Source organism: Cervus elaphus, chromosome 8 (genome assembly GCF_910594005.1).
Source record: "Cervus elaphus chromosome 8, mCerEla1.1, whole genome shotgun sequence".
Taxonomy (NCBI): domain Eukaryota; kingdom Metazoa; phylum Chordata; class Mammalia; order Artiodactyla; family Cervidae; genus Cervus; species Cervus elaphus.
The window spans coordinates 37,076,167-37,092,712 of record NC_057822.1 but is presented as its reverse complement, the minus strand read 5'-3'; the positions used below and the strand labels follow the sequence as shown (position 1 = coordinate 37,092,712).

Genomic DNA, 16,546 nt, shown 5'->3' with positions numbered 1-16,546 from the left:
CGCCCCCGCCCGGGCCGCCGACCGGGCGGGGCTTGTGGGGGCGAGGGGCGGGGCCTGAGGAGGGCGGGGCCTGCGGAGGGCGGGGTGGCCGCGGGGAGCCGGCGGCCAGGGCGGCGCTCAGACTGGGCCGGGAGCTCCGGCTGCGCGGGCTCTCGGCGGCCGCGGCGACAGCATCCTACTCCGCCTCCTCTCTTTCTTTTCTTCCCCTCCGCTTCTTTCTTTTCTTTCTCCTTCTCCTCCTTCTTTCCCTGCCCTGTCCCACCCCCACCCACCCCCCTGCTCCTTCTCCAGAGGACCTTAGGTCCTCAAGTCCCTGAGAGGTGGCAGCGGCGACTTGCGGGTGCATCGTTTCCGCGCCCAGGTAAGAGAGCCGTTCCCCACCTCTGATTCAGTATAAACGTGCTTCTCCCTTCTCCTGCCTCGCCCACCGCGTGGAGGGAGGAGAAGGAGCCCAGGGAAGGAACGGGGATGGGAAGGGATTTGTCTCATCCCGTGTCTTGGGAGCAGGCACAGGTTGGTCGAGCTGTCTCCCACCTGGCGGCAGCTTCAGGCCCGGCCTCTCTAGGTGTAACTACTGCGCAGCAGGGGACCCGGGCTGTACCTGGGCTCTGGATTTGGAGAAGGGCGTGTGACCTTGGTAGGTACCACTCTGAAGCGCCCGGGAACTTACATCAGGTTGGGATACTTGTCTTTAGAGCTAATATTACCTGAGCTGGGGAGAGACAGAAAATGAATTATACTGGGGTAAAAGAGAATTTCGAAGTAGAGGTTTTTTGTTTAGGTTTTTTTGTTTGTTTGTTTTTGGTCCATGGAATTGCAGAGAACTGCACAATGACGGATGACTAAGTTAAAGAAGCCTTGTCAATTCGAAATCATTTTCCCTGTAATTGTCCCAGAAACAGCTGGAAGAGAAAGATTGACAAATGTTTATAGTTTTAGGAAAATGAAAAATTAATGTCTGGTCTCGATGGAGGGCGGGATACGAAAAAAATGAGTCTGGATGAGCTTGAATGTCCACATAGTCTTTCTTTTTAAGAGATGGGAGTGGGAGGCAGCATCTACAGTCCAACAGTTCTTTTCTTTTTCTTCTTAAAAGGCGTTTTGGGGGCTGCAGTGCCGGGCGTCTTCGTTCCCCAACTTCGTCTTTTGTTTCAGGATGAAAATTTAAAGAGAGTGTTTGAGAGGAGCCAGGAGTGGGGATGTGTGTGTGTGGGTGTGTGTAGGGAGGAGGGGGTAGTAAAATGGATGGGGTCAGAAAAAACCATCCTTGAAAACTGGAAATGGATGTTATACTGCCTGGCATCAGGGTTTTGGGATTTTGTCAGAAAATTAAAAAGCTTTCATTAGCTACAAGCCCATTTGCTGGTTGCTATCAGCTGGAAACCTTTAGCATAATGATTCCAGGACATAGCCCCTTTATTACTGACTCAGTGTGAAAGGTTTTTGTTTAAATGCACACACAAGCGCACACAGGCGTATGGTGGTACACACCACAAACACACACACATAAACACATTCGCACGTATAATATATACCTAATTTTGCAAAAGAGAGTAATACTTAATAGACGAATCTTAAAATATTTATCCTTGAAGGTTTGGGGATTATGGTGTGAATGTACTGCAGAACAAATAAATATATGTTGTTGGGTGGTATATAAGTTTGGATGTGAGGCAAAAGGATTAATGAATATCGGTAAGGTATTAAATGTCAAAAATGTGATTTATTTTGAAATGATTGGTCTGGGAGAGGAAATGACTGCTAAGTGAAATTGAGGTTTGCAGCCGCAGTGAGGCGATGGAGAACAAAGCCTTTTATGTGAGCTGTGTTATGCAAAATGTCCCATGCTTGAGCGGCAGGTATCAGCCCAGTATAACGCATGGCTCTGTAACCCTGTCATTTCACTGTGGGCAATTATAATTTTTTTTGGCAATGAAAATAGATTAAATAAATAAAAGCTCTTTAGAATGCCCAAGAGGAAGATTATAGCCTTTCACTTGAATGTGACACAAAACACCCATTTAGCTGGTCACTTGCTACGTATTTTGGTAGAAATCTTTATGCCTCTGTATAAATATCATGGGCGTTTCAGTCACCCCCTCTTCATGCACGGAAACATTTCCTTCCCAAGAAAAGGTGAAATGCATTTTTCTCTTTCAACTAAAAAGTACTGTTGTGTGTGTGTATTTTAAGGTTGATTCCCTGATAATTTTATCTCATTATCATAGCTTTATATCTGGAATCCACAATTTGCATTGAGCAGAGCTATTGTGCCTTTCGGATCAGTGGTTCGTGCTCTTTGTGCTTGATTTAATTTTAATTTTTATTATTTCATAATATGCTACAGTATTATTTAATTTCCTAAAGGTTTCTTTCCCCATAAGCAGAAAATTGCTTAACATACATCTGTAGATCTAAGCAATTAAAAATTGACCTTCCTTTAAACATGTTTTTTTAATGCCTGAATGTCCATTTTCTCTTCTTTTCCCTCACCTCCGTCAAATAACCTGTTTATTGTGACTCTATCTATGCTGCTTTAAGCTTCTAGTTCTGTCTAGACTGTCAAGAGCAGAGCCAGCTTTCTCAGGAATTTCGAATTTGTTCGTTCTCTGTAGCAACTCTCCTGGGATGACGTGTTTACAGCACCTTCTCAGGGAGGAGAGGAGAAGGAATGTGCTGACAGAGCCTGACCCAGTGAAACTGGCACAGCCATTACCTCATCCTAGTAGCTACTTCAGACTCACTGAGAGAGCAGGCACCTCTCCGTGGAAAGCAAACACCAGCAGCACACCCTCGTCTCGCAGAAGCCTTCCGCTTCCCACAGCAGCCTCTGCTCTGCTGCTCTGCTAAGGTTAAAGGGGTATTTCCTCTTTTATGTATTTCTTCTCAAGGATCTTGAACTTGGTCATAAATATGCAGCCAGAAATGAAACTTGGCACAACATCCCCTAAACCTGAAAGAATAATTTCATTCCTTTACCACTTTTGGCTTGAAATCAATTTGCAGATTTTCTAAACACATCAGAAGGGAAAAGGAAAAAGAATGTTTATTGGTGTATATTTGCATGTTTTCTTATGATACACATTTCTTTGGTAACATTTTACTAGCATCTAGAGAGCAGACTGGATTGCTATGCTTTTGAAAAATGGGTTTGCACTCTTGGACTTTAAAATGCAAAGGTTATAATGTTTGCTTAGATGCACATTATAGTATGTGCATCCTTAAAATATTCATTGATGTCCCCATAAGATTGAGCGTATGAAGCCATCTTGGAGATTTTAGTATTCAAGTTGATCGCTTGGTTAATGAATTCCTTTCAATGCTTAATTTCCTCTTGACAGAGTAAGATAAAGAATCTGAAATAACAGTTACAGTGGATAGTAACACTACCCCCAGAACAATGTCATATTCCTTAATCCTAAAAGCAGTCATTTAGGTAAGTTATTAGTAATGCATTAGTGAATGTTACTAAAGATAATATTCTAAAACAATTATAAACTCTTATGTCTCTGGTATATCTGGTAGAGATGCTATTAAGCTCTTTGAGTCATGTCTGATTCTCTCAGATATGTCTGTTCTTTTGTACTTTAGTTCTTTCTACGCCTTTCCTTATTTGATCTGCTCAATCTAGACCTTAAGTGTGAGCAGTATTTTGATCATTTCACTGATTTTTTTCCTCTCCTTTCATTCTGTTCTTTGTAATCTCCTATTTGAATGTTAGTCTTCTCCAGGCATTTTGTCTTCAATACTGTTACTCTCATTACAAACTTAGCCTTTACTCTTCATTTAGGAGTGCATTTATTCCAACTTATTTATTTATTTGTTTGACAGTTGCTCAGTCGTGTCTGACTCTTTGAGACCCCATGGACTGCAGCACACCAGGCTTCCCTGTCCATCACCAACTCCTGGAGCTTGCTCAAGCTCATGTCCATTGAGTCAGTGATGCCATCTGACCATCTCATCCTCTGTTGTCCCCTTCTCCTCATGTCTTCAATCATTCCCAGCAACAGGGTCTTTTCCAGTGAATCAGTTCTTTGAGTCAGGTGGCCCAAGTATTGGAGTTTCACCTTCAGCATCAGTTATGTATTTTTTTTTCTTTTTTTTTTTTCAGTTATATATTTTGTTATGTGTCTGTTATATTTCTACTGGATGCAGAATATTTTCCTGGGAATTAAGTGTAGAGACACTAAAAATGCTACAGGGTTCCTGGCTTTAAGAAATCTTCACATAAAGTTAGATTTGTTTCTTTTGTAATGGGGAATAACTAAAAAATAACATTTAATTGATCAGTTATTGTATTTCAGATATGGGACACAAGGGGCTGCACATGGGGACAGTGGTGTCCCAAACCTCAAAGGCAATTTTTTGTGTATCAGTTATGTAAATGTCCTAATGTAGACCCTTTATACCTAACCTCCTTTTTTCATATATGTATTCTCTCTATATAATTATATAGAAGGAGAAGGAAATGGCAACCTGCTTCAGTATTCTTGCCTGGGAAATCCCATGGACAGAGCATCCTGGGGGTCTACAATCCACTGGGTCGCAAGAGTCAGACATGACTTACCCACTAAACAACAACATATATAATTGTATAAATATTAGTATATATATAAACTGGGGCTTTCCTGGTGGCTCAGTGTTAAAGAATCCGCCTGGCCAGTGCAGGAGACACAGGTTCGATCCCTGGGTCGGGAAGATCCCCTGGAGAAGGAAGTGGCAACCCACTCAAGTATTCTTGCCTGGAGAATTCCATGGACAGAGGAGCCTGTTATGTTAATAGGCCTTTTAGAGAAAATAATTTAGCTTCTAAGATCACACAGCTGGACTTCTTTCTTGCTTTCTTGTTTTTCTTCCTTTCCTCTTTACCCATTTTCCTTCCTTCCTTTCTTCTTTCCTTCCTTTGCTCTTTGCCTTCAATTTGTATTGGCCAAAAAACAAAACGAAACACCAATTTTTAGAAAATAGAACCTGCCATTTTTATTGTAATTTATTTACCATTATATCTATACTTCTCATTTAACATACAGTTTTATGCCAACTTCTTCTCAGGGCTTCATCACTGTCTTGGTCCTTCCTTTGATCTTGACTTTTATATACTCTGGCCTTGAACAGACTTTTCCTTGTATACCAGTCTTTGATCCTGCTTCCTTTCTTTGGAAAGCCTTTCTGGATCAGGAAGAAAAGTTACTGCCTTGCGTCTTCCTATGGTTTGTACCCAAGCTGACCCAGATTCCCTTATCCTATAGACAGTTGTTTATCCCAGCTGTGTTCTTACCAGCCTTCTTCAAATGAGTTGAAAAAGGTAAGAGTGGTGTAGCTGTACAACTTACTGCTTTCAAATGAAAATTTTGATTAGCTAACTGTGTTTTGTTATTTTATTCACGTGACTTCAAGTAAAATGGAAACTGACTAGTAAAGTCATCCGGGCTTTCCTGGTGTCTCAGAATCTGCCTGCCAGTACATGAGATGTGGATTTGATCCCTGAATCGAGAAGAACCCCTGGAGGAGGAAATGGCAACCCACTCCAGTATTCTTGGCTGAGAGATCCCATGGAAAGAGGAGCCTGGTGGGCTATAGTCCATGGGTCGCAAAGAGTCAGACACGACTTAGCGATAGAGCATGCACCCACAGTAAAGTCATTATCTGTCAGGCAGTCCACTGTCTTCATTTTATGCTAGCTAGCTACACTGATGTTCTCTTAAGTTGAATTGAATTATTTTAATTTAAAATAAAATATCCCTAGTTACATTGCTGTGTACAGTGTTGTCATTAGCCATCTTGAATCCATCTCTCAGTAATCATAAAATACAGTGCTTGAATGTCCATTAGTATATTTCATTGCTTAACTGTCTAGATCTCCTATATTTAAAGCAAACTTGTAAGTAAATATACAGACTTGCTCATTTAGTTTGAGATAGAATATTCATGCTGGTATGAACCTTTTATATTGCATTAAAGTATTAATGAGTTTATTGTTGCCCATGTTGTATTCTTGTAACAGTTGCAACAACACTGTATTATCTTGCTAACAGACAATAGTGAAATTATATAACAAAATGGTAGGAGAAAATGTTTCCTAGTTTTATTGACTAGGAAGCATCACAATTAAATAATTCTCAGCTTTGAAATTATATTACTTTATTTGGGTATTGTGCCTCTCAAAGTTGTAATTTAGTCTTTTCTTTAAACTATGTTTTTGAACAAAACAGTATTTTAAACAATAAGCTGCCTGTTTTTCTGGTGTTTATGAGACCACATTCCTTTGGCCCACTTTGAAAACAAAGAGCAAAAAAAAAGTTTTTAGGATCAGTAGTGCATTCTTTTTATGTTAGTGTCATCTAGTATAGCCAGGAAAAGATCTGATTCTGTACTTTACTACATGTACTTATTATGTCATTTGAATGAAGATCTGCAATCTGTTGCATGCAAATCTTTGCTATATGGAGTCATAACACCTGTGACAATCTATTAGTCCACAAAATGTGTTCACTTTGTGTTTTCCAAAGGGCTATCATGGTGATATTTTTGTTTGTGTATGTAATAATCACAGGATTGTTGTTGTTGTTCAGTTACTAAGTCATGTCCAGCTCTTTGCAACCCCATGGACTGCAGCACGCCAGGCATCCCTAATCCTTCACTATCTCCTGGAGTTTGCTCAAACTCATGTCTATTGAGTTGGTGATGCCATCCAACCATCCCATCCTCTGTCGCCCCCTTCTCCTTCTACCCTCAATCTTTCCTAGCATCAGGGTCTTTTCCAATGAGTGGGCTCTTCTCATCAGGTAGCCACAGTATTGGAGCTTCAGCTTCAGCATCAGTCCTTCCAATGACTATTCAGGACTGTTTTCCTTTAGGATTGACTGACTTGATCTCCTTGCAGACCAAGGGACTCTCAAGAGTCTTCTCTAGCACCACAGTTTGAAAGCATCAGCCTTCTTTATGGTCCAACTTTCACATTCATACATGACTACTGGAAAAACCATAGCTTTGACTATATGGACCTCTGTCATCAAAGTGATATCTCTGCTTTTTAATATACTGTCTAGGTTTGTTATAGCTTTCCTTCCAAGAAGCAAGTGTCTTTTAATTTAATGGCTATAGTCACCATCTGCAGTGATTTTTGGAGCCCAAGAAAATAAACTCTGTCACTGCTTCCACTTTTTCCCCATCTGTTTGCCATGAGGTGATGGGATCGGATGCCTAATGTTGAGTTTAAACCAGCTTTTTCACTGTCCTCTTTCACCCTCATTAAGAAACTCTTTAGTTGCTCTTTGTTTTCTGCCATTGGAGTGGTATCATCTGCATATCTGATATTTCTCTGGGAAGTCTTGATTCTGGGCTTGTGATTCATCTAGCCTGGCATTTCACATGAAATACTCTGTATATTGTTACCCTGCTTATTTAACTTATATGCAGAGTACATCATGTGAAATGCTGGGCTGGAAGAAGCACAAGCTGGAATCAAGATTGCCAGGAGAAATATCAATAACCTCAAATAGGCAGATGGCACCACCCTTATGGCAGAAAGTGAAGAAGAACTAAAGAGCCTCTTGATGAAAGTGAAAGAGGAGAGTGAAAAAGTTGGCTTAAAGCTTAACATTCAGAAAACTAAGATCATGGCATCTGGTTCCATCACTTCATGGCAAATAGATGGGGAAACAGTGGAAACAGTGGTTGACTTTATTTTTGGGGGCTCCAAAATCTCTGCAGATGGTGATTGCAGCCATGAAATTAAAAGACGCTTGCTCCTTGGAAGAAAAGCTATGACCAGCCTGGACAGCATGTTAAAAAGCAGAGACATTACTTTGCCAACAATGGTCTGTCTAGTCAAGGCTATGGTTTTTCCAATAGTCATGTATGGATGTGAGAGTTGGACTATAAAAAAAGCTAAGCGCCAAAGAATTGATGCTTTTGAACTGTGGTGTTGGAGAAGACTCTTGAGAGTCCCTTGGACTGCAAGGAGATCCAATCAGTCCATCCTGAAGGAGATCAGTCCTGGGTGTTCATTGAAAGGACTGATGTTAAAGCTGAAACTCCAATACTTTGGCCACCTGATGAGAAGAGCTGTCTCATTTCAAAAGACCCTGATGTTGGGAAAGATTAGGGGCAGGAGGAGAAGGGGACGACAGAGGATGAGATGGTTGGATGGCGTGACCGACTCAATAGACATGAGTTTGGGTGGACTCTGGGAGTTGGTTATTGACAGGGAGGCCTGGCGTGCTGTGGTTCATGGGGTCGCAAAGAGTCGGACACAACTGAGCGACTGAATTGACTGACTGACTCTGCATAGAAGTTAAATAAGCAGACAATATATAGCCTTGATGTACTCCTTTCACAATTTTGAACCAGTTCATTGTCCGGTTCTAACTGTTGCTTCTTGACCTGCATACAGGTTTCTCAGGAGACAGGTAAGGTGGTCTGGTATTCCCATCTCTTTAAGAATTTTCCACAGTTTGTTGTGTCCACACAGTCAAAGGCTTTCAAGTAATCAATGAAGCATTAGTAAATGTTTTTCTGGGATTCTCTTGCTTTTTCTATGATCTGAAGGATGTTGGCAATTTGATCTCTAGTTCCTTTGCCTTTTCTAAATCCAGCTTGTACATTTGGTAGTTCTTGGTTCATGTACTGCTGTTAGCCTTATATTAGTATTTATATATCCCATTTTTTCATAGTTGAGATAAATTGTTATACAGTTGATTTATAAAAAATTGAAAATTATACTTTGATGTTCACATGAGAATATTTGATTTTAAATACACTTTTATAGGAAAAACAATGGTGTATGTTTTCAATCATAAAATCAAATTAAACAAATTTCAAATAATTACTATATTTTTCTGTTTTGAGAGATATGATCCAAATTCTATTGTCCATTACTGAATTGAAATGATAAAGCTAAATCTGGTGCTCAATATCAAAGCATCTCCATGTTGATCAAGTGTCCTAAATTGAAATACTGGTCACTTAAATTTATCTTTTAGGAAGTGCAGATGACATTGCTATTGCATGGAAACTGCATAGTTTCTTCTTTTTAAAGAGGAGAAGCCAGTATTGGTGGAACTTCAGAAATTTTGCCTCCGAGAAAGCACCAAGCATCCTACTGGAAGCTACATCTCTTATGAAACCACGAAGTGGGTATGATCTAGGGTTTATTTAAATGGGTTTGGCCATTGCATCTCAAACTAAAGCTTGCCTCATTCACAATTGTATGATGTAAACTATTATAGACTATTAATTGGTCTTTGGTGAAATTGACATTTTGTGGATTTTTGAAAAGTGCTTATTAGACTCAGTCATAAGTTCCATGATTAGGGGGTGTGGTTTTACTTTATTTTGAATAGAAACGTATTAAATGAAGGTGGTCAATATCAAAATTGTAATTTATTAAACTTTATACAATCTAGGACAGTCTCTCTGTCCCATTTCAGCCCTTTCTGAAAGACCTCCATCAGGTTTTGGGAGAAGAATCCTAATTTTTCTATTAAAAAACTGATATTGATTTCCATTAAAAAACTGATATTGAGCAAATGTATTTTTAATGAAATCCTTTCCTTTTGCTTAATATGTTTATAGTCTATATAACAGAGTGACATTTTGTAACTCTATTGATTAGTGGCTTAGAAGGATTGTGTGCTTGTACAAATGAAAACATAAAGTATATTTTTCTGTGCCTCTGCCCTGTAGCAGAAGGGACATCAGTTCTTAAGACTTCTGAAGTATGTATAAGTTAGGAGCGAACGGTGTGAACCTCTGATGTGCGTGTGAGGAAACTGGGACAGGGAGTGGTTAAATGACTTTCCTGAGATTCTGAGTGGTGGAACCAGGCCTAAAATTGTTATTCAGGTCAGACTCAGCTCTTGGTAAGGAGGTGCCCATGAAGAACCGTCTCACTCTGACTCTTCTTCCAATTCAGGTTATATTCCTGTTCTCTGACCTAAGGGTGGGGTGATCTGCCTGTCATACCTCCCCCACTTTGTGACTCAACTGTGACTTTCACATGAATATAAAAGAGGGAGAGACTCAGCATTTTAAGGCCATTCCAACGAGCTCCTTGCCAGCTCCACTACTGAACGTGGTGCGTCTAAACCTGATTCAGGAAACACTGACCCGGCTGCTGCTCCAGGTTCATTCCTGTGGTTTGGATCTCTTAGGACAGACATTTAAACTCTCTGGGCATGTGTGCCCAGACTCAAGCTACTTGAAAAGCCAGGGAGTTTTTCTCTGAACTTGAACTATCCATACTGATGCCTCCAGATTGATTGAGTTTGTGTTTAAACTTGGGTCTGTGTACAAGGGAAATCCAACAAAAATAGCCAGGTGGAAACTTCTTTCTGCACAATGAAATTTTCTCAGAAATAGCTTTCCTTTTGTGTCTCCCCAGCTTTAACATTTTTAGCTAAAAGGAAGTGAGCTAGAAAGGCTGTGGCCTCTATGTCTGTGTCTGCTTCCCTCTGAACTCTCCTACTCTTGTATGTTTTCCTGTTTCTCTGCCTCTAGTGCTCCATGCGTCTTGTTTCTTTGCCTCATCCAAGGAGACAGCAAATTAAATAAGAATTAGGTGTTTCCATCGTTACTGTGTTCAGTAGAGCTTCACCTGTACCCACACTGCTTAGGCACCTTAGAGTCTTAAGTTGACAAATATTTGAAAAGCATGATGGGCAAATTGGAGGAAAGAAACCGAGCAGAAACCATGCTTAAATATTTAAAGAGAAATATATTCCTAGTCAGTGAAAACTGAAACTATACCACTCTTTAGGGAGTGAAGGAATTCTAATGTCCTCCTTCTGTTAGAGAATGTCGTATAGTATGTCCTAATTCTCTCAATGGACATATTTAATCATTAATCAAAATTGGAGTTACTGTTTTATCATTGAATGGATGGAACAAAATTCCTTAAAATATTTTCCATGACTATTTGAGATAGAATGGGCTGTGCACATTAGCTTCTCCTGAATATCTTTATTTTGAGCCATAAATCTAGAAAAAAACCATCTTATTTGCACATAAGTAATGCATATGTATAAAAGCAAATCTTTTGAAATAAGATATTTTGTCCTCTTCTTCTTAGATATGATTTACTGAATTTGACCAGTCTGAAAATCTAAATGATCCATAAAGAGTTAAAATAATATCTGTAGTAAATGATGTTCTTGGGAATAATTCATTTTTAACTTTTGCATTATGAATAATCTATACATGCTATTTTACAGGCAACACATATTTGTAAACTTGCTCATGCAAAATTAGTATGTGTAACAGGGATATTATTAATCACTGTACTTGAAAAATTATAACATTATTTTTTTAAACTGCCAAACTCTCTGAAATGTAAAAAATTCTTGTATAGATATTCTTTTTTATGAAAAGAAACTTAGTGTTTGTCTTGAAGATTTTTTTTAAATTTCTAAATAGAAAATTTATAAAAAAAATTTCACAGTCACCAAATTTTAACATTTTTAAACACTACAGGACAAATAGATATTCTCTTTTTCTTTCATTTAACTATCAGTCTAGTGTGCCCAATGTATTTCAAATATCATGGTTCATAAATCATTTATTTAACAAATGGTTGTTGGATCCTGAACATGCAGCAGGAAGTTTTCTGAATATGTAGGATTTTGGGACAAACTACACAGATCCCTGCCTTCATGGAGCCTATATTCTAATAGTGGGAGACAGAAATTAACTTGTAAACAAATAAATGATTAAATATTTCAGACATAAAAAATTACTGTAAGAGGTAGAAAACAAAAACATACGATAGAGCTTGTCTTGGATGGGATAAGCTGCTCCTGGAGACGTGAATAATGAAAAGTAGCCAAGCAAACGAACATTTGGGGGAAAAGTTTTTAGGTAGAGGGAACAGAAAAAGCAACAGCATTAAGAGCAGGAAGAAACCTGGCATATTTGAGAAACAAATACAAAGCCAATGGCACGGGAGTCTCATGACCATGGTAGAGGGTGATGGGACAGGAAAGAGAGCAGAAGGCAGGTTTCGGGCCTCGTGGGTTCTCTTGACCATGATAAAGGGTTTGACTTTTATTTGACTGGCAGTGCGTTCTAATTTTTAAGGTAGTAGAAGCAGTTCTTTTTGATAATCTCATAAGAGTTTTCAGAGATTAATTATGTCTTCTAAATCCCTGTAGATATATCTGTAACATTCACTGATGTCTTAAATAACAAGAGAGAAATAATTTAGAAAATTAGAAATCAATGGTAGAGACAAGATTAGACTTCTGTTGATATAGTCTAATAAAATGGTCTAAACATAGGTAACCTAAACTGTGTCATTTTCTTGAGATACTGGAGTATTACCTATATAAGTAATTTTAACCCTTGCAGCCATTTTGGATCTGAAATTAAGTTTTTTGGTTTTTTTTAAAAAATCTAAACAGAAAATTACAAATCCATGTTTGAGAAAAGTAGTAACAAAAATCAGTGCAGTTTCAATATGAGTGTGTTCTTTGACTATTTCCCCATAGCAGCTTTAGTTATAAACAAGATCAGGTACCAAGCAACAACCAATATGGTATCAGAATTTATAAATGAATTAAATAACCAAATTACACATATTTTGCTTCTTACGGGTAAAGGCCCAAATGCCCTGAAATTCAGTAAGTGAACTAATCCAATTTCGTGATGATCTTAAATCACCTTTGAGATTAATGATTAGTGTGTCTCTGCATGTATATATTGCTTATGCTCAAATACTTAAATGTGCTTTTCAAATATTTGTAGACCAAGTGTAATGCTCTACTGGACTTAACATTAAACACAGTGTACCAGACTTTTGGTTGATTATACTTTTGGCATATTTCAGGGCTATTTACTTTTTTCCTAGACATTTTCTCAATAGAAAACAAAGCTATTAAATTTTTTGTTCTTTCATGTAATATTATTTATAGGGCATTTTAAAAAAATCACGTAATTTAGGAGAAACTATTTTTATTTTGCAATGAAAAATTGAATTACTGTTGTTCTTCAAGCTTCTTTTCTTGACTTCCATCTTGTTTTGTTTCTAGGGTTAATTAATTATGTAATATAAATTACTTTAACATGGAGCAGTTAGCTAGAGTGATATTTCTGTCTCCCAGACTAGCAGTTTCTCAAGTTAGTTATAAAATATAGGAATAACAAACCAACAGATAATTCAAATATATATTAAGCTTTAAATAGTGTTCTTGGAATCTTATTTAAACATAGGTCTTTTATTTTTGAGATATCACTAAATATCAAATATAAACTGTTACTTCAAAAAACTAGTGAAAGGCTTTAATAAAAACAAGAAAGTGATTAATTTTCTTCTATATGTACGACCATGCTTATGCTGTGGAGTGTACAGTATACAACATGTTGTTCTCCGCTAGTTTCCACTCACTAGAGACATAAGACATAAAACTAATATCAAAAAGAATATAATGCACAATAAGATAAATGATAAACAAGAGCATGTCTCGTAAGTGCTATGTAAATTTAGAGGAGGGAAATATATCACCATGTGCAGAAGCTAAAGATTTTATGTGGGAAGTGAAGGATGTAGGGTGGGGCTGCATATATGGCTGGGTTTAGAAAACACCCAGGTAGGATAATAGCAGAAGCAAAGACACTGAGGTGACAAAGAGCATGGTAAACAATATTGTCTGCAATGGGAAATTTCTTTAGGGAAAGAATAGAATGGGTAAGTGGTCTTGGATGTGGAGAGGGACTTAAATACTAGGCTTTACTGGGATTTTGGTATTATCATAAGGCCTTTGGAATCAGTGAAGGGTTTTGACTTGGGGAGCAGAGTGAGGAATGCAACCTTTTAAGATTAGCAAGGTGAATTTGAGAGGACTTGGTAGCAGGTTGAGAATTTCTACATATGGTGTGGCATAGATACACCAGCCTATTTAGAGGGAGAGACTAAGGCGTGATTCTGTACTAATTTCATTGTTAGTGAAATATACAAAGTATTTCAAACATTAGCAAGAGGGTCAGGTTAAAGAGTATTAACTTAGTCATAATAAAAAGGTGGGCTCATATTTTCCTAAAGCAAATACAATTTGAATTTCTCATGCTAAAAAATCACATTTTATTGTATATATCAGATGTAAATGGAGACAGTCTGTAAAGAAGGATGTAAATGGAGCACGCATATTTAACCTTAAGAATATCCATTTTGTTATTTTAAATGACCATTTCAAGGTGAAAATTGCTTTTCAGATCATAAAGCACATCAAAAACATGAGCAAGAATACTGGAGTGGGTGGCCATTTTCCTCCTCTAGGGGATCTTCCCGACCGAAGGATTGAACACAAGTTTGCTGTGTCTCCTGCGATGCAGGATTATTTATCCGCTGAGTTATCAGGGAAGCCTCTGAGAGCAACCACTGTAGATTTTGTAACAAACAGAATAACCATGACTTTATATCTTGTGATAAAGTATAGCTTATTGTGTGATAACTCTAATAAATTGATTCAGAAAGCTTTTTCTGAAAAGAGCATGAGGAAAAGATATTGAACAGCGATAGTTGCCTTTCCCAAATTATGGTGCTGCTCAGAGATTCTGAGACCTGCATAGAAGATTATGTATGTGGAGAATCTGCTCCTACCAGTGAGCTGAGGAACCCTGGTTTAGGCCAAGGCATGTGTGGAAAATGCTGCTCAAAAAACTGCTGTTGACTTAGAGTGGCAGTTAGGCCATTTCTGAACTCAGGTCAAAGTCCTTCCAGAAGGAGTGAAAACTAACTTTTCAATGGCACAGTTCTCTGGTGGTCAAATTTACTATTGTATACCATCACAAAATCTAGGTGTACATGTATCCGCAGCACAGGATGTAGTTAAGATACAAGCAGTACTTCACATTTGGAAAAACTGTTATACAGTTAGTTGTAATATAACCTAATGATAGAATAAAAATGGACCCCAAATTGGAAAAATCTGTACAACTCTAATAAAAATTTCATTTTGTTTTACACTTAAGTATTGCTTTACTGACTTTTATTTTGTCACCACTGAAGTTAATAAAATTGAAAAGTTAAACATTTGAAAGTGTACACAGACATAATGATGACTCATCACTGAAGGTCTGTAAAAGTTTCTTCTCCATTTCTGAGGTCAGAAAGGATAGAAGAGAGAACGGAGAAGGGAAGTATATGTTAAGTACTTTGTGTAACTCCAGGCTTTACTTCGGAGAAGGCAATGGCACCCCACTCCAGTACTCTTGCCTGGAAAGTCCCATGGACGGAGGAGCCTGGTGGGCTGCAGTCCACAGGGTCGCTAAGAGTCGGACACGACTGAGTGACTTCACTTTCATTTTTCACTTTCATGCATTGGAGAAGGAAATGGCAACCCACTCCAGTGTTCTTGCCTGGAGAATCCCAGGGACGGGGGAGCCTGGTGGGCTGCTGTCTATGGGGTCGCACAGAGTCGGACACGACTGAGGTGACTTTGCAGCAGCAGGCTTTACTTTGCATTGTTATTTCTGAGAGCCCACATTGCTGCTCTGTTTTGTCATTTAAGAGACTACACGCACTTAGTTAGTTTCACAGCTACTTGTGATTGCTAAGGTCCACGTTTATTAGTGCTTATAGTCCTTTGAGGGCTTCCCCGATGGCTCAGCGGGTAAAAAGAATCCGCCTGTAATTCAGGAGACACAGGGAAGATAAGTTCAATCCCTGGGTTGGGAAGATCCTCTGGAGAAGGAAATGAGAGTCCACTCCAGTATTCTTGCTTGGGAAATCCCATGGACAGAGGAGCCTGGTGGATTACAGTCCATGGGGTTGCAGAGTCAGACACAACTTAGCAACTAAACAACAACAATGAATATGACTGATACAAATAATCAGAGCTGTTGGAAAGATGAGACTAAGACAGTGCTTTAGGAAAAGATAGATATAACTCTATATACTTGGCAGATGTTTGCCCTTCTCATAGCCAGTGTGGATTTTAAAAGGAAAGAACAATGGCTTTTGAAAAAAATTATTTTACAATAGAAAGGCAAAAAGCATTTTATTCACTAATATATATGATACTGTGTTTTATTTCTTGTATATTAAGTTTTAAAATAATCCATCAGACTTATTGTGGAGAAAACATTTCTCCTAAATCCTTTAAATTTCTTGTTAGTGTTAGATGATCTTCATATATCCATTTAAATTCTCTGAGAATGTGTTCCACTTCAAATGTAAGTCCTTTGGAGGACATGATGCTTTGGAAAGGAAGGGAAGAAGAGGGCAGAATGCCCAAAGGATTTGTTGTACCATTTTTCAAAGCAGAGGCCAGCTGTTTGGGAACTAGAATTAAAATGTAAATTATCAAAGGGGAATAATGAGAGTCATTCTTTTCAGACAATGCCCAATGCAATCACAGTGAGAGGGGGCTTCAGGGAGATTTTCTACTATGCACAAGTCACGAATGAATTGAAAGGCTAGGAGGGAAGTGATTTACAAGGAACTAAGTGGACACAACCCACAGATTGTCTAGGACTCTGGGTAGTTGAATTAATTGAGGAACAGTACTTCAATTCTGCTGGGACTGAATCCAAATTACAAGATAACAGTGCA

The 16,546-nt window shown here is 38.5% G+C and overlaps 1 protein-coding gene across 16 annotated transcripts in view; it reads left to right on the top strand.

Moving 5' to 3' along the window:
- The first annotated feature begins 80 nt into the window (after nucleotides 1-80).
- Nucleotides 81-16,546, top strand: part of MAP2 (microtubule associated protein 2) — a 284,810-nt gene continuing 268,344 nt past the window's right edge. For 11 of the 16 annotated variants that reach the window (XM_043910212.1, XM_043910208.1, XM_043910218.1 and 8 more), the window contains exon 1: nucleotides 81-361. The gene's annotated coding sequence lies outside the window, so the exon portion shown is untranslated. The remainder of the gene's footprint in view (nucleotides 362-16,546) is intronic. The other 5 variants (XM_043910217.1, XM_043910215.1, XM_043910214.1 and 2 more) reach the window with 2 other exon arrangements.